The sequence below is a fragment of the Candoia aspera genome, chromosome 13 (assembly GCF_035149785.1).
Source record: "Candoia aspera isolate rCanAsp1 chromosome 13, rCanAsp1.hap2, whole genome shotgun sequence".
Taxonomy (NCBI): Eukaryota; Metazoa; Chordata; class Lepidosauria; order Squamata; family Boidae; genus Candoia; species Candoia aspera.
The window spans coordinates 3246462-3265160 of record NC_086165.1 but is presented as its reverse complement, the minus strand read 5'-3'; the positions used below and the strand labels follow the sequence as shown (position 1 = coordinate 3265160).

General features: G+C 43.4%; 1 protein-coding gene across 1 annotated transcript in view; it reads right to left on the bottom strand.

Moving 5' to 3' along the window:
• THSD4 (thrombospondin type 1 domain containing 4) overlaps nt 1-18699 on the bottom strand; it is a 175048-nt gene that overhangs the window by 128793 nt on the left and 27556 nt on the right. The gene's annotated exons all lie outside the window — the stretch shown is intronic.

The following is an 18699-nucleotide window of genomic DNA, read 5'->3' as shown; positions in this document are numbered from 1 at the left end:
TTCTCAATTCCAGCTTTCTGTGAAAATTCCTGCAGAGGAAGAGTTCAGGAAGTGTTCAGCCTTTCCATAATGTACAGTAAGTGTGTGTATAAATTAAAAAAAACAACCCCTGCATATCATGTCTTCCATCTCCCTCTACCCACCCAATTTAGGAAAACCTGGGCTTGCAGAAGAATTGTTAATTTCCCCCCAGGACTTGCTATGCAAATTATCTACTCTGTTCTTGCCTTCAAAACTGCCAAGGACTCCAAGCTTGCAATCAAACATATCCCTCCCCTAACTCAAACTACGGCTGATTTTTAAAAACAAATCAATAAATGGTGAACCTCTGTTTACATCTAGGGTTGCCAGCTGATTGCATTCAAAAGCAACCAGGACTGGAGGTCCAGCACAGACAGACTTGCCAGATTATAGCCAATCTCAAACAAAATAGTTTTAGCCTTCCTGGAGAGGTGATTTCATGGTTTGGTCTACCTAGTGGGGCTAACAGGCAGTCCTTCCCTGCGCAGTTAGGTTTGTTGATGGTGTTGAGCAAGGCATGGGCATCAAGAGAGAGCATGATGGCCTCCCCTATGCCTATGGGTCTCAAGGTAGCTGCTTCCCCTTCACTAAATTATGCCACTGATTGAGAGAAGTGATTCCAGCTGGCTTTGTCTTGTGCTTTGGACCAATTGATCACCATCTAAGGGTAATCCAAGATCTCCCAAAGCTTCCTTTCAAATTCTTCTGCTGTTTCAGAATGGCCCACAAACCACCTTGCTTCGGTTTCAAGGCAAATGACAGGGACAAATGCTGGTTGGCACAATATTTTCTATCATACTCCATTTGAGGAAATGTCAACCCACTTCAATATGGGGGGAGCGAAAGAATTAAGGGGAAAAAAAACCTAAACACAAAACGAACACCCATCCATGCCATGCTATGGGCATTCAGAACCCACGGCCCCAGGAAAATGATTCTATTCTGAGCATTTCCTACTTGATGATGCAAACCAGTCCCCTTTTTAATGAACCCAAAGTCTGAAGACATTTCAAAGCTTCTTCAAAGATTTATGGAGGAAGGCACAATTAGCAATCTTACACATGCCTCATTTTTTATACCCTCAGCTTTGAGATGCAGAAGTGGGATTTATTTTGTTTGTGTCCATGACAACCTACTATAATACTTTTTCTTAACCCTTCCAGCACTCAGTTGTGAGTTTTCTTGAAAAAAACCACGTGACCATTGGAGGACTATCTCTGAAAATCAGAAGTTCACACAACATACTTGTATTCTAGGAAAAAAAAAACCCAGTGGAATATATTTTGTGGATAACTTTTTTGCCCCAAATAAGATGAATTTAAGATGATGGAAAGTTTGTAGATTTGGGGATATGAATTTACCTAAGTTTGCAATGTTCTTTATGAATAGAACAGTAAGAACTCAAGAGATTATTTCAAGGTAAAAGAAAACAAAACTTACTAGTGTAGCATCACGGCCAAGTAAATTGGGATGCTTAGCTCTTAAAAATCTGGTTTTGAATCCCTGTATATTCAACCCTGTTTGTAGAATGCAGCAGGGTCTCTGATAAGCAACTTTGAGAAGAAGACTGGCTTGTAAATAAAAGTAGTAATAATCACTGCATCAACGGACAGCAGATGCAGATAAATGGGGGTTTTGTTTGGTTTTATTTTGGTGAGAATTTATCCAAGCTTTTGCAAAAGTTTTCATAAACTGGATTGAAAGATCCACCATTAGTAGTCAAAGAATGTCTCCCACTAGAATTGCTACCCATTTGTTTGCAGGGCCAGTTCAGAATCCTGGTCCTAACCTTTGGCACTGGATCACCTAGAGGGACCCCCTTCTAGCCAACCAGCCAGGATGTCTGAAAGACTGACAACTCTTTTATGAGTTTATCTTATTGCCCTCAGTTGCCACTGGTGAAGCAACAGCTTCTCATACAAAACATCAGGATTCAGCCCCTAATATCTGCAGGTGGGACTGCAAAAACCCCAGTCTTGGGGTCTGGGGGGAAGCCCAAAGTACTACAGCCAAGTAGCATCAACCATCCTGGTTTACAGGAACCAATGATCCATACGTGCTTGAACCAACTTCCTATATTTCTAAGATATTGTGAGTGAGGCTTAGTAATAAATGGCCCAGCTTGTAATCCATCCTTGGCTGTCTTCAATGTATTGTTCATATCTGCATTACAACTCATCTTCTTTCTTCTTCCTTTTCCACAGATCTCAGCCAGATTCTGATCACTGAGATATTTGAAACACCAAATCAGAGAAAACAGTTATTCTTGATGATTATTTCAGATAACAGTTTAAAGCTTTGATCTGCCAGTCTGGAAACACACACGCATTTTAGTTATCTAAACAGAAGGTCCTGAGAATAGCTCAAAGCCAAGAAAATCCGAATAAATCAAATTTGAAGCTCAGGGCAAGCATCTGCATTTTTAGAGGTTTCTGAAAGGGTGATCATCTTTCTACAAAACTTACAGGGTTTTTTTTCCAATAGTTTTCTATAAGGACAGTTAAGGGGGTAGAGAAAGAGGGAGGGAGAAATAGGAGGGCTGTTCCAAGGATTCTGAAATATCTCTTTTAACTTCAGACTTAAACGGGCTACTTCTTTTTCGTGCCAAACAGATTTTACAAAAATGTGCTTTTCCCTCCACTAAATTGCTTCCATGCATTTTCATTATTCGTACAGTGATAAATTGGCTCGGTACCTCTAGATCCTGATCCAGATTAAGCCACTTCCACCTTACCTACATATAAACAGTGTTCAAAGTATAGGCTAGGCCAATTTGCGGCAAGCCTAGTATGTCTCCACACCCAGACCACAGGTTAAATTAGGGCTTAGGAGGAATCCTAATTTGTAGCAGGGTTTGTCACTGATTGACTTACCTAAACTATGGTGACTGTTTGAATCAGGATGGGGAGGTGAATCAGTGGTTAGTCTCCCTTTCTAGCCTTTGGAGAAATCCACATTTCTCCTAATACCATTTTATACTTTTTGCATGTGATGTTGCACGCTAAAGAGATTTGTTTTCAAGAAGCTGCTTCGGTATTTAAACAAAAGGAAGGGCGAAAAAAGCACAACCTTCTGCCATGCAGCCACTGAAAAGCAGCTGGGACTGAGGCCAAGGTGGTGATTCACCATTCCGGGCCAAATCTGAAAAGGGCTCATATTAACCGAAGGGAAGAAATATTTCTGTTTTATGAAAGTAACAGGGATGCCCTCTGCTGCAAAAGGGGTGGGGGGAAGTATCTGCTTGTGTGAAATGTCTCGATCCCAAGTCCTGCCTCAGTAATAACGACACCGTTATTTGCAAATAAGGCTCTCTGTTCGATGTTCATTGAAATCGCAAATGTTAATTGCAGCTCTCGGTGGACTTTTTTGGAGACGAAGTGGTTTTAAAACAAGTCTTGGGCGTTTTAAGGGGTTTCACTGCAAACCTGTTCTCTATAGTCAAGCATGGGAGGCTATTAGAAACTGGCTGGGAAATTGCCCCTGAAACGTAACTAAAAGTCGCAGTGGCTTGAGCCCAGAATTTTAGCTTGTCCGGGTTTAACATCCATAGGATCCATTCCCAACAGGTCATGATCATAAAATGAGAACCGATCGCTAGAAGATGATCGCCCGTGATGGCTGATGCGGATTTTTAAATTATGGCTTTTAATAACGGGTGGCTGCTTGGTATATCCCAGTTGTTTCTACCCATCCAATTCAGTCTGGTAGGGTGGGCATGCTTCGGGTCCCGTCAGCCAAGGAATGTCAGTTGGCAGGGACCCGGAGGCGTGCCTTCTCTGCTGCAGTGCCAGCCCTCTGGGATATTCTCCCTCCAGAGATCAGGATGACCCTGATGTTGTTGGCCTTCCATAAGGCCGTGAAGACCTGGTGATGTGCCTGGGCCAGGGGCCCCGAGTGTGTTAAGGGCCCCGTTTCTTGGCTATACTAACATCCATGCATTGTTTATTTGGCGACCATATATTTATTTTGTACTTTGTTTCTTAAAAACAAAGAATTGTTTTTAATTCTTTGAACTGTTTTATGGTTTTTTATGATTGTAAGCCGCCCAGTGTTACTTGTTGAGATGGGCAGCTAGAGACATCAAATAAATAAATAAATAAAGCAAGCCCCTTCCTTGTATAGAAGCTGAGAAAAACATTTTTTAGGAGGAAGAATTCTCTGCGTCAATTTATCAGAATTGATCCTGTTTTTTTGTGGTTGTTTCCTTAATGCGAGGGACGTGGTGGCGCTGCGGGTTAAACCGCTGAGCTGTCGATCGGAAGGTCGGCGGTTCGAAACCGCGCGGCGGGGTGAGCTCCCGTTGTTAATCCCAGCTCCTGCACACCAAGCAGTTCGAAAACATGCAAATGTGAGTAGATCAATAGGTACCGCTTCGGCGGGAAGGTAACAGCGTTCCGTGAGTCATGCCGACCACATGACCCGGAAGTGTCCTATGGACAACGCCGGCTCCAAGGCTTAGAAACGGAGATGAGCACCGCCCCCTAGAGTCGGACTCGACTGGACTTTACCTCAAGGGAAACCTTTACCTTTACTTTCCTTAATGCAACACTATTGACAGCCTTCTTCCTATCTCTTGGCCCCGCATAAAGATCCCAAACTATATTAATTCAGCAGAGACTGAGGGATGGCTGTTATCTGTGCGCCAAACAGCCCTTTTTGCGTGCCTGCTGCAACTTGCTTTTGCCAATTGTTGAATCTCAGCATTTGCACTTGTGCAAAATTATACCTTTGTTTTCTGGTCTAATTGCAAAGGCCAGCAGAGTGGAAACAGCTGCCAGTGATTCTCGCCATATATAAAGATAAAGGTCAACCCTCTGTCACCTTGGGGCCAGAACACAGAGATATGAAAGGTCCCAGCTTTCAAAGACATCTGCTTTTTTTCTCTTCTGCAACACTGAGGCACATCTGTGTGATTCCAGTTAGGATTCTCTCATTTCTATGGAATTTATTTCTCCCCCCAATAGATTCACCAGCATGGTCTGGATCACAGCAGGTTTATCAATGGAGCCAAAAAAGCTTTCTTGGAGAAATTAGTGAAAAAAGGAAGGGGAAAACATGGCTCAGCTGTAACATAATGGTATTGGATGGATTCACACGTGGTGCTAAGCCATGTTTTAACTGTGGTTTGTTCAATTAGCCATGGTGAAGAGCTTCATAATGCCAAGCCATTCCTCCCTCCCCATCATCATCGTGAGATTTCTGGAGTTGATCTCCATGAACCTGGTAGGTTCCAAAGCTGAGGAAGGCCACAGGAACCATGGTTTACAAGCCATGGTTCACATATCACAGCTGGGTTCACATATCACATTATATGACAAAGTATGGTTTGTGGAAGCCCCACAATTGGCTGTGTTTCCACATCACACTAAGCCCCAAGTCGTGGGTTACAATCTAGAGTAGCTGGTTTCACGTGTTGCATTATGAAATCAAATCAAACCAACTTGGCATCGGCATAATACATCAAATGACACAAGCGGGAGATTACAAAAGGTTTTGCCTTTCAATAAAATGTGTTCGTCCAAAAAGGTGCTCCCACACTCCTGATTTTTGGATGTGACAGATTAACATAACTGTTCTCCTACACCGTTTATCCCTGCTAACGCCACTTAATACCTCCTTGGAGCTGGGGAGATGTCAGTCTGATGCATGAAGAATTAGTTTTTGCAAAAATAAAATGTGCCATGATAGCTCAGATGCATCAGGAATCTGACGCACCCCCAAGTTTGGGCTCCCTCAGATACTGTTGATTCTGTATGGCACTTCCTTCAAGCAGACTTAATGAGTGGTAGATTTCAGTTTCTAAGTGAAGGGGCCAAGAGATAGGAAGAAGTGAAGACCATTCCTAAACTAATGCCACCAAATTAACATCAGCTCTGCAAACTTGCTCGGGCATTTTTCGTGGCATGCATCTTATGCAGATGGCGCTGTAAACAGTGATAACGATAACCCTGGAATACGGGCCCTCAGGAGCATCTAGGAGGAAAGATAGATGCATATTGGGATGATATCAATCAAGAAACTTCTATTAAACCCTGGGTTTGCACAGCTACATCTGCCCACCTGGTACATCCCAAGGAAGCAAAATTGTTGGCCATTTCTAAGCCATCTCCTTCAACAGGTTCTTAAAACACAATAGAGGAAGGAGACATAAGAATGTAGATTTTAAGCAAACATGAAGAGATAACAAAAAGCACAAATATTGACATGGAAATTCAGCAGATGAATAACCAGAGGAATTATCCTTGCAGGCAAGAATGGGGAGGTTCACTCCTTCACTGCAAAGCCACTGTCAACCCTTTCCCTGCTGGCATCCGTCTTTGCCTTTCAGGCATCAATAAATAGTCAAGATATTTTGCATTCTTTCTCTACCCCAACACACACACACACCCTCACCAAGCAGCAGATTTCCAATTCATTACCTCATGCAAGCCAAAGACGGCGTGGATTTCCAAACTTTTTTTAAGGCTGGGCTCTGACATAAATTTTAGGGCAGAAGTAGCCCTCTGTGGTCTTGCCAATGTTGCTGAATGAAACCTCCCAGTGGATTCAGTTTGGCCAACGGTGAGGAAAGTGTCAGATCCGGGTGGAAAAAGGATGCTGTTGTCAGGGCTTGTTTGTGACCTGGATTGGCAGAAGAGGACAAAAGACGAGACGCCAAACCAGCGGGGAGCCAAGAAGACAATCCCAGAACCAGATGCAAAGAACAGCACAAATAAATTGGATTATTATTAAAATGAAAACGGTGCATAATCTCACATTCCCTAAAGCATCAATGGATTAGTAAGACGTAACTGATGTGGGACGGCTGAAGGGAGAGGGAATCTTGCCCCTTCCCAGGTGAAACTTCCGTTTCATTTCCACGTCTGCCTTGTGCAATTTCAAGAAAGATCTGTAGGCCAAAGACTCCTACAAATGCCACATCTAGTTTGACTTCAAGTTTAACCCTATGGGGGAATTTTCTACTGCCCATCTCGCTTTGTAGGAAATAGCCACAGTAACAATAACACCAGTAAAACGTAAGCTAAACAACCAAAATATAGGAGAATAAATAAGGAAAGGAGTTTACCCGAAGAGCAGTTTTGTTTATCTCTTGGGGCAGCCCACCCACTATGTGTTTTAGGGAGAACACACTTTCTGATTAAAAAGAGAGAGAAAGAATGTGGTGTTGGGGGAGTGGGGGAAAAAAGAACTAACTCTGCAATTTCAGTGACGGACTTTTATTCATGCTTCGTCGCTCATCCTAGATTTACGCTGTGGAACCTTTTGCCTCCATTTATATTTGCAGATCCTGCTCAAGACCAGCTTCAAGCCAACCTTAAGGAGGAGGAAGGGGAGGAAGAGGAGGGTGATCTGTTTGAATTTATTGGCTGCCCAACTCCAATACATTGTGAAGGCTAAGCAAAGCCATGCCCAAGAAAATCCTGGAGCTGTAATCTCAACCAGGAAGTAAAAAAATGTATCCAAGAAGGAAGTCATAGCAACCTATTTCCACCGTTTTGCTGAGAAAAGTACTTGGATGTCACCATATGTTGACCCAGGACTGAGTTTGGTGAAGTCTCTCTACCTCTCTTTTTTAATCTGTGAAAAGTATTGTTTGGACAAGAGGTAATACAGGCAGTCCTCACTTAACAACCATTTGCTTCGTGATGGTTCAGACTTACAACGGTGCCGAAAAAAATGCACTTATGACTGTCACAGCATCCCAAGGTCACGTGATCACCATTTTCAACCTTCCCAGACACCTTCTGGCTAGCAAAGTCAATGGGGAACTGAGTTGTTTGCTTAACGACCATGTGATTTGCTTAATGACTGTAGTGATTCGCTTAACAACTGCCACAAAAATGGTTGTAAAATCAGGTTGGATTTGCTTAATGACCACATCGCTTAGTGACCAAAATTCCAGTCCCAACTGAGGTCGTTAAGCAAGGACTACCTGCAAATGCCCACTGGGTAGGATTTGATCCATTCTCGGTCTTCCAACATGACCTCTTGCCTTCCTGCGCTTCCATAAAATGCCAAAGGAACATTAGGAAATTCCTCCCAGTGTGTTTTTCAGAAGAAGCAGAATGCTGGCTGGGGAATTCTGGGAATTGAAGTGCCCACTTCTTAAAGTTTCCAAGGTTAAGAAACACTGACCTGGACGGTTGTCCCCTTGCATTAGCTGCCATGGAGGGTGTGGCCTTGCTTTTCCAGCAAAGACACAGAGTGCTGACCCCACTGAGCTTGTGTGCAAGCATTCTTCCGGCCAATCCTTTGGCCTTTTGACGCCCCTGAGCCAAGATTTGCCAACGTGCCATTCCGCCAACCCTGGTTTCAACATGCGGAACCATTCACAGGGTGCCGGGCCTTGTTCGGCCGATGGCTTTCGTGGTGTCTTTGCAATAATGCGTTTGACATGCAAGGAGGTGCTTCCTGATCACAGAGAAGGGTACTTAGAGAGAGGGGCCCAACTCAGGAAAAAAAAAGTATATATTATTTTCAGCTCCAGTGATGTCACCAGCTTTAAAAGGATCCTTTCTCTGTGAAAAAAGCAGGGCTGCTGTTTGAGGTCTGTTTTTAGGTTTCGGGTTAGACAGAGCTTCAGTTGCAGGCAAACCGTTTCTTTTGATCCTGTTCCAGATCTGTCACGCAATTTTTTCCCTATTGGGACGCAAAAAGATTCTCATGTCATCATTTCTTTCTTTTTTTTAAGCACTTCGTGGTGGGTTAAGAGAGGATCTTCCCGTCCCACCCCCCACCCCCGCCATTGGCTAAAACGGATGTGCTTGACAATCCTGTTAGTCATTACGTTACAAAAGGCAGGTGGGGTGATGAATTCACGTCACCTCCCCCTGGATAAAAACTGGGAGGCAAATCAGTGATTCGTGATGTACAGGAGTGGACGCACCTGCAGAAGTTAAATCTTAGCAAGAGAGAGATGCTTTTCGGGGACTCAAAACGCAACCTGGGATATTTTGCTTGCTTGCTTGCTTGCAATTTATTTATTTAGCAGGCTGCTGCAGTCTCAAACGGTTCCCAGTGGTTAATAATAGGAATATAAAACAGGATTGTGCATCTGCAGAGGGAATGTAAAGAAGTAAAGATGGGTGCCACAACCTCACACTGCCCCTTGTGTACATGGGTGAGCATGCACAGAAATGGTATTTATTTACAGTCAGTGACCAACGCAGTAGCTACAGCAATTTAAAAAAACTGCACATAAAAGCACTCTCAAATACTGTCAGATAATAAACCCACCATGTAGACCTGCCAGTTAAAATGTACAAGTATAAGAAGAAAACAAAAGCGAATGCAATAAGACAGAACAAAATGAAATGGCTAAAATAAAAATAAAATCAAGATAGGAAGCTATAAGGTCTTCCTAGTGATGTCATTCCCAGATTAAGAGCCTTCTAATGGCAATAGCTGCCAATTAAAAACTTGGCAGCTCTGTTCGTAATAGCAGGCTCCCAGTCTAAAAGCAGAAGATAAACCATCTCTCCCTCATTGAAAACTTGGTCTCTACTAGGGGATGGTATGGGTAAGTGGGCATGTGTGAGCACACATCATGGTCACCATCTTCACTTTTTTAAAATCTCTCTGCCATGTGGAGGTCTAACCCTAATCCTAACCCTGGCTAAAACTGTATAAAACGGCACTAAAAAGCTATCATAAGCAACAGGCAGCATCGCCTCCATTATTCCCACCAAATGCTCTTCAGAAAAGTTCCATCTTGACCTTTTTCTGGAATACTAACCTGAAATATGGGGGCAGGCAGCTCCATAAAGAGGGCTCCGCTTTCCCTCAAAAGTGGGACACTGCTAGCAGCTTCCCTTACTAGGCAGGTCAATCCCCATGAAGAATGTGGGTCCCAGAGATGCATCTGAGAATAATAATTGGGATTTTCCTAACTGGGATTTTTTTCCCAGCTAAAGAGATACGAAGGCCCATCCACAGAGGGCCAGGTTGGGAGCAGCTGAAACAGAAGATGGGAAGAAGCCCCAGGAAGGCAAAAGAGAATAATAAAAAGGAAAAGAAATAGACCAAAACGAGAGATTTAAATACACATTTTTGACCCAGAGCTGTTTTAAGCTAGGACACTGAGGAGTGTGAAATCCACAAGAGAATCGGAGCAGATCTGTTCCAATTGTGGAATTCACAAAGAATGCATTCAAGCCTCCTTGCTAGCTAAAGTTTTCTGAACAGATGGATCATGCATTTATGGCCTAGGAAAGGAGCGGGCAGAGCCGTTCAGAATGAGCTAACAGAAGCCACGCTCTGCATATTCAATCATCCCAGCAAGACAGTTTGGTTAAGTTTTTGAGTATTGCTTGATCCAACAGAGAAATCAGAAAAAGTGTATTCCCCCCTCCCCCTTTGCAAAAGAAAGCCAAGATGTGAACTGCTGAAAGTCAAAATAATTTAATATTATAGTTTCAGTGGGATCAGCCCAGCTGGCTTAAAAAAAGAAAAACAGCAACTGCTCAAGGCTCAACCCCCCCAACCCCCCACCCCATACATTGGTAAGGTTTTGCACATCCCCACAGATCAGTGAAAACATCTGGAGGATAAAGACAGAGAGAAACCCAAGTTCAATTGTTATTTTACCATATGTCAGCGGTAACGCTGGGGAATTCTTAACAAGGAAGCGATTAAGCTGAAGATGATCAACATATGTTATATACTTAGGGTTGAATTCCTGGATTCTTTTAAATATGATTCTGCTCCTGACTCTCGATGCACAGCCAAAAAATTAAAAAGAAAGAAAGAAATTAAAAATGCACCAAGGTTTTATTACTCAGCAACGGCAGTGTCCTTGCTCTGAACTGGCTTTGTTTGCCAGCAGTGAGATAAGCTGAAGCTAAATTTGGTTGGCTCAGCGATATTACTGTTACAAAGGAGGAAGATGGCTCTTCTGAGCATGTGAAGAGTGATGCTGAAGGAGCACATGGCAGGGACTCCGAGGCACATAAAGGAAGGATTTAACAAGGCCCCCGCTTTGACCTAGATTCGCTTGCTGAGAGAGATACAGCCTTGCGCCCAAGTCTGTTTGGCTTCTTGGTGGTTCTGCTCTTACAAAGACACAGAAATAGTTCTGGTGTGGCAGCCGCGGAAGGGACAGAAATGGAATATTGTGAGAACATACCAAAGTGATTGACTTGAGAGGACAATCCAATCGGGGAGTTGGACTTAACTCCCTGGCCGTCTGACTTAGGGAGGACAACTCTGAACCAGCAGTGAGTTGATGATTTCAGAAAACAAAATATGCCCATACGGTATGATGACATTCTGCACGCAGAGTTTGTGTCTCCAGGTGATGTACCCAGCCCTGACTCCTGTTGCAATTTGAACCCTTGAGATGATGCATGAGATGCTCCCCAAACATGTTCGGAGATCCAATTATCCTCGGTAGCATCATCCAGATGAACCAGGAAGAGCTGAACCGTAAGATCACCCAAAAGGGAGATCTCATTTCATGGAGGAAGGAGAAAAGGCATGTTCCCAGGATATCCATCTTGCTTTCAACTCAGCCCTCATGGCACATAAAACACTTCCCTGTTGATCTTCTCTCTTCAATTAACCCATCCTTGGTCGTCAAAAAGCATTGACCCCACCTTGATTCCAATAATAGCCAGTTGTTTGAAAGATGCCGTTTCGGGCCAAGGGGAATCTGGGGTTCTGGAAAAACGTTGTCCATGTTAGAAGTTTAAGACAGGAAATCGGCTTATGACAAGCCAGGATAGAAAGGATAGAAAGGAGCGGGACATCAACTTTACTGGGGTTTTGCTGGATTTTGAAACAGGAGGATCCGATGGAGCAAATTAAGGCTTAAAAACACCGTTCTTTGTTTTTATTTTTATTAAGTGATTTGATCTAAAGAGGTGTGCCAGTAAATCTTGGCAGCCCAACAAAATCCGAGAGTTAAATAACTTCTTAGAAGCAGGTGCTTATCTCTTGTCCCTTAACCTCACTTGGTTATGACACAGCTTTTCACAGTGTGCTATTAATGGAGCCTTCATACACACGTTGATGTGTTTTGGGCAGAAAATTGCTTGTTTTCTTCCATTTGCCTCAATCTGATTGCTGTAACACGACCCACGTTTTATTATTTGCTCCCCAAACAACTTAGGCAGCAGCTGCACGTCCTCAGATTTAGCTGTGTGAAATTTCCCCCACCCTGAATGTGGCATTCATTGGCATTGACCTGAAAGCATCTTTTTTTCAGTTCTTGCTTCTACTGGGGATCCAGAAAACTTCTCTTCAGTCAAGATTATGGAAAGCTGAGAGTGAAAATAGCAGGAAACAAAACCTCCTTCTCTAAAAAGGAAGATTAACCAACGTTTGTTTACAGGATGAAAAAGCCCCCTTTTTAAGACCAGCAAATTGAGGAGTGGGGAGTGGGGAGGTGCATAAAAAATTAGTAAGTACATGCTATAAAGAGAGCTGAATAAACGAGAATTGGTCCCAAGATGTGGACATTTCTTTCTTACATTACTTAGGAATTATTTATGAAAAGCATAGTGTTGTGAGATGTGTCCAAAATAGTCTTTCAGAAACTGAAATGCGATACAGCACTGTCATGTTAAACCTATCCAAGATTTTCATGGGGACGTGTCTGACTTTATTGTCTCAAGTTACTCTGTAGATCTTAACTGAGATTAACTTCAGATGGAACATGTTTTATATGATACTGATAATTAAAAAAACCTTTTGGCTGCAGAAGGCCAAAAAGAGATCTGGGTGACTTCCTTAAATCATTACCACTCCCCACAAGATCCAGGATGTGAAGAAAGCACCATTCCAGATCATCCTCACGTTTAAATAATTTGACTTGCACATTTCCTGCCTGAACACCAGAGCAAGGTGGAACTGTGTGCTTTCATCCGTAAGCCGGCTGGGTCTTTTGCCTTCATCCAAAGTAATTCTCCTTGCCTCTTCTGAGCCCTTCTGCTAGAATTTGCAAATGCATACCCATAGAAAACTGGGGTGGGTGGGTGGGTTTCCTCTGGCATACCTAGGACAAATTGCAGGCAAAGAATAGCCTTCGCCACAGTTTTTCAATCCACCATTCTCTATCCACAGATTTCTCATCAGAAGGACTTCTGCGTCTGCTACTAATACCTTGATTGTGTCTGGATTTGCTTACAAGCCACATATATTACCAAGAAATGGGGAAGGCTCGGGGGCCTCCAAGTACATTCAATTAATTTAATAGAAGCATGAAATCAGACTTTGCTTATTTCATGCATGGCTAACAGAACCTTTGAAAGTTTCATCCCTCCCCTTACACAGACATATAAATCACTTCAGGAGATTAATGATAATTGACTGCACTAATGCAGGGCTGTATTCATTTGTGGCTACAAGCACTCCCATTTCCAGCCAGCCAGGTTTCCTTCTCATGGGTCTCACACAAGAAGAAAGAGACGCTATTGTGCTGAGGAAGGCAGTGATCGTGTTGACAGGTGGTTGAACTCTTGGATCACAAATGCTTAAGGTACTTTAGGATGACATTTCTCAGGACCTTCTCCCGAAGCTCAGGGATATCGCAACATTGAGCCCTTTTTCCCCCCCTTCCCTTTTGTTGGTACCATTATCAGAAGTGTTGACAGAAGAAATGTGTATGCAGGGAAAGCATGAATGCGGCCGAAAAATCGACACCCAAACAGATGTTGCAAATGCATTTTATGGAATCTGAAACTCGGCCATTTAGACTCTTGGGTCCCATCGCCTGCCTGCTTGATGCGGGAATAGAAATTAAAGCTTCTCTGAGACACGGCTGTCCGGCTTCTGCTGGAACACATCCAATGGAGGAGAGCCCACCATTTCTCTGGATCCTGGTTCTTCTGTCAAGCTCCCCTTAATGTTGGGATGTTTTTGCTAACACTCAGTGGGAATCTGCCTTCCCCGTAATTTAAGTCCATTCTTCCCTGTCCTACATTCTGGAACAAGACAGAATAGGTCTTGACGTTCTTCTATGGGAACTCTCTTCAACCAGAAAGCACCAAACTGATGTCACTTGATCTCAGCCAATTCTCATTTGCTATTCTTGTGGGATCAGCAACTTCAAGCTCTCCTGTGTGAGATCAGCAAAGCTGGAGAGCTTTGTTTGCACTGAAGATGCTGCCTAGCCTGGCAACAAAACGTCTGCAAGGAAACAACCAGGCTCAGAGAGCACCCAGGACGCCACAGTTCAACCCTGAGCTACAGATGTTCACTTCGATTGGTACTAGAGAGCTTATTCGTTGGTTTCATTCAGCTACATTAGCTTGGCAGGTGGTCCACCAAGCCAGATCATCAAGAAGCTCAGTTGGCCAAAAACTGTAGAAGCAAAATTTGACTCTACCATTGCTCCCACATTTGCCAAATTTAGCAGGATTACACAACTGGGAAAATGTTTGATGTGGTAAACATCTTTGTAATGGAAATACATATTCACAATAGCTTAAGGCCACATTTTCCTCTCAACTTTCCCCACTTTGTTCTTCTTCCCTTTATCAGCATTTATGACACGTTTCTTTGTGGCAGAGATAAATGTTAAGGAAAACATCCCTAAAACAGTTACGTTCATGGAAACTTACTCCTAGGTTCTGCATGGGCTAACAATTAAAGATATTTCTTTAGAATGGGGATTTTTGGCCAGACTCTTACCATGCCAGTCCCAGTCTTTAATCCCAGGCCATCGAAGATCCACACGGCTACTGTTTTGCCTGCAGATGCCTCCCTTGATTCCCATCATCCTTTTATAAAATTTTCTAATTGAGAAAAAGTATGGGAAGCCAACATGCTGCAAAACAGAACGGTTACCCCCACGCAGCCAGTATTTCATTTACAGTACTTTCAAGAATTCCTCTGAGTTTCATGTAGGCATTTCAAAAAATCCTGCTTTTACAAAAGGAACAGGGGGTTGCGACTCCAATATTTTGGCTGGAGATGTTCCCATTCGTGCAGAAAACAGACAAAGGTAAACTAACAGGATAAGTAGCATCCTGGGAGACGCACAGGAACCGCCAGGAGCAGCTAGAATCCTTTGACATCTGCAGCTGCTTTGTGACTAACAGTGGTTACGGTCCTCCAATTCTGGCTGTAGATTTGGTTTTCTACATACACACCAAAAATAAATTAAGTAAGTAAGTAATGGGAAGTGGGAGAGGAATGCCCGCCTGTCTGCTTTGCACCTGCTGAGATGAGTGAAAAAAAAAATAACTCATTGATGACTGCCCCAGACATCCTAGTTTATGGGCAGGCAGTGAATTGGCCAGGATGATCACTGTGTCAACCACATCATGTGGATGCAGGTTCTGCTGATGCTGGCCATGCAGTGGTAGAGCCCCCTTAGCTAGATCAGGAGATTTGAGGGGGGGTTATTTATTTTGCATCAGACATTCAAACATCTGTTGGTCACTCTTGTCAGGTGCTAATGCTAATCCCGGGATGAACCAGGAGTTTTCAACTAAACCTTTATGCGTATTAAGAAATTGCAGGATCTCCTGTTGTAATAAGTCAAATGCATCTGCAGCTTCACAGATGTTACAGGGGTGGAACTTCCTTACCAACTATCTCACATTTCAAGGTATGGCCAAAAAAATATGATCAAAAAAATTTGACAAGGTGTGGTCAAAAAAATCATATGGGGGGCTGTGACAGTACAACCGAAGCTCTCCCCATTTTCATGTTCGTTGGGTGGAGCTTTGATGGCACCATCGGCTCTCTTGACTTATTTCTACCATACTTTGCAAACATCACAGTCTAATATTTTTTTATTTGCTGCATGAAACTATCTGGCTCCTTGACCATAATTCACATAATGCAGGGAGCAACTGAACTGTACAGATCAGGAACTATATGTGATTGAAATAAATGTTGAAAGAAGAATCCATGTCTTCTCTGCATTGGAAGGAAGGAAGGAAGGAAGGTATAATTAACTCATAAAAGGATCTCAAACAGGTGGAAGCAAAATGTGTGGCAGTGGGGCAGAAGGGGGCACAATGAGAAAGAAGGCCTTCATGCAGATGGCAAGTTGGAAGTCATAACTTACAGCTTGATGGGACGGGGAACAGCGCAGCTGGGTTCCTTCTTCGGATAAGTGCAGCAGATTGTTAAAACATCTGCTAGGCCCCCCAACTCAAATTTGTTGATTCAAGGTAAAGTGCAACAAGTGAAGAGGTTGGAACTGGATCTGGACACAGGATTAAACGACTGGGACTGCAAGGGGTTTGCAAAAGCCAAAATAGTGTTTGGGGGGAGCCAAATTCTGACCAGCGAAAACGGCACACCTTTCTTATTTTGCTTTGGAAATAGCCTCTGTTGTCTAAGCCAAGGATTTACAAGCATACTGAAAGTTTCCATCCACCTTACTGTGCTTTGCATTTTCTACAAATGTGATGTCTTAAAGATGTAGCAGATCTTCTGTGTAGCACAGCACCACCTGAAAACTTGGCCACTGTTCCCCTTGTTGAACGGTAAGTGTGCGGAGTTCAACCAACAATATTTTTTCTGATCCAGGCAAAGCTTTGAAAGGCTTTGCTTTGCATCTGTTCCCTATTCTTCATTTCTTCATCCTTCCTATTCCACCGTGTTCCCCACCCATGTATTAGAATTCAGACCTGTTCTTGGTTTGGAGAGCAACGAAAGACCTTTAATCTGTATGCTTGAATGCTTATCAAAAATTCCCTAGCTTTTCCTTGACCCAAGAACTGCATTTGAATTTTTGAGTGTCTTGCTGGGGACCATCCTCCAAAACGGAACAGGTGGGGTCAAGGTAGAAACTGAACAGAATGAATTTAATGAGAAATAAATATGGACAATATGATTATTCTCCAGTGTATTTAACATTCTTCCATTCTATCACAGTAAAATTACCATTTAAGAGAAACTTTTGGAGGTCCTTCAGGGACCCACCAAAGGACCCTCAGGTTGTCTTCTTCTGTTTCATAGCTGTGGACAATATTCGGAATGTGAGAGCGTGTAGGCCCATAATTTCTGAAGGCACAGCACAGCCGGACTTGAACGTTATTTATCACATTATTTCAATTTATAGCACTGGGAACAATCCTTAGGACAATGAAACGGCCCGGAGGTAATGGTGAAAGGGAAGCAAGTTTGAATCGACCTCTTGATTTAACTTTCTGAATGGGTTTCCTTACTTATTTTGCTTAAACTCCTTGTTCATCCTCAGACTCCAAGGAAAATTAGGGGAGAGGACAGAGAAAGAGAAGGAAACTGTTCCGGTAAGTAAGTTATATGGGTTTGAAGTTCATGTCTGTGTTACTTTATTTATTTGTTTTTCAAATCTCTATCACCGCCCATCTCCCCCACAAAGGGAGCCATGTTAGTGCAGCACCTCTCTTGATGTTCAGATGCACCGCTTGAACATAGGAGGCTGCTCAGGGGGAAAGAATGTGCTGAAATATACATGTATGTTTCCCCCCGATCAGTCTGATGGATAATGATGGGTTCTATGGATGCTTTTTTAAAATATACTTTTGTAACAAAACAAGGAAGTCAGATGACCTCAACAGTTAGAGAACAGATTCACAACAGGAAAGAAAATATCTATTTACCTGTGAAAATTCACAGCTCAGCTGCCCAACGTCTGCTGGGCACTGGTGGAAGGCTTGGTCCACTAGCAAGCTAAAAAGCTAACCTCCAGCCTCTAAAAGGTTATTTGTAAGCAGTGTCCGTGGGGGCCTAGCTTTACGTGCCAGCATTTTTACACATCTTGGAGGAAACCTATAACAATATCTCACGACGGGGTTTTTAGAAAATACACAGATATCCCTGCCAGCCCTCTGCAAAAAGAAAATAATCAACAGCAACATCGTGCTTTTTAATTCGATCTGTCCCCAAGCCATCCGCGTCAGCTTTCAAAGCCTTCGGTCTCAAGCAGAAATTGATTTACAGCTCAAAGGTGCAAAATAGCTCCAGTTTCATCTATGAAGTAGTTAACCAGGCAGCACTGTGCTCATCAAGTTCCTGATCTTCAGGTCTGATGGTATGGCAGTGAGCATTGCCATGTTCCACCTGCATTGCTTTGACCCCCCCCCACCACCACCCTTCTTCTGGCAGAAGGTACATCCAGCTGACATCCCACGTTTTCCACGAGCTTTCGAAGCTAAGCCTCAGCTCAGTTCCTGCTCTAGAGGAAATACTATGAAAAGGCTTGCAAAGTTTCCTCGGAGAAGGGGAGGCGGGCAATTTCTCATGCTTGGTCCCACCCCCTGGATTTGCCCCTTCACATATTCCACAGTCATCTCTAGGAGCAGGTTTTGCAGACACAGCCATGCAGTGGCTGGTTGGGGTTCTTACATTCCTTTTCCTCACCACAGAAGGAAACTGTGCTCAAAGGAAAGTGAATACTGGCCTCAGCTCAGATGCCCGGCCCTGAATCAGCTGAAGGGAGAGCGGGTTGGAAAAGAGAGAGGCAGGGATGCAACTGTGCGGAAGCACCCTTTCCCAGGACAATCAGCAGCAAAGAACCCTGTACCATTTGCACATCCACAGAATTGTTGCCGCATCACCTTCTGTTGCGGAGAATCATCAGGTTCAACCACGGCAGGTAAGGCCCATTTGCAAGGAAATCATCATTTCAGTTTCCCACCCAGAATTGGGCTTCAACATGAAGCTTCTCCCAGTTGCTAGAGAATGAGTTGGGAGATGAAATTCTGAAATATCCACATCTACCACCGTCAAGTCAAG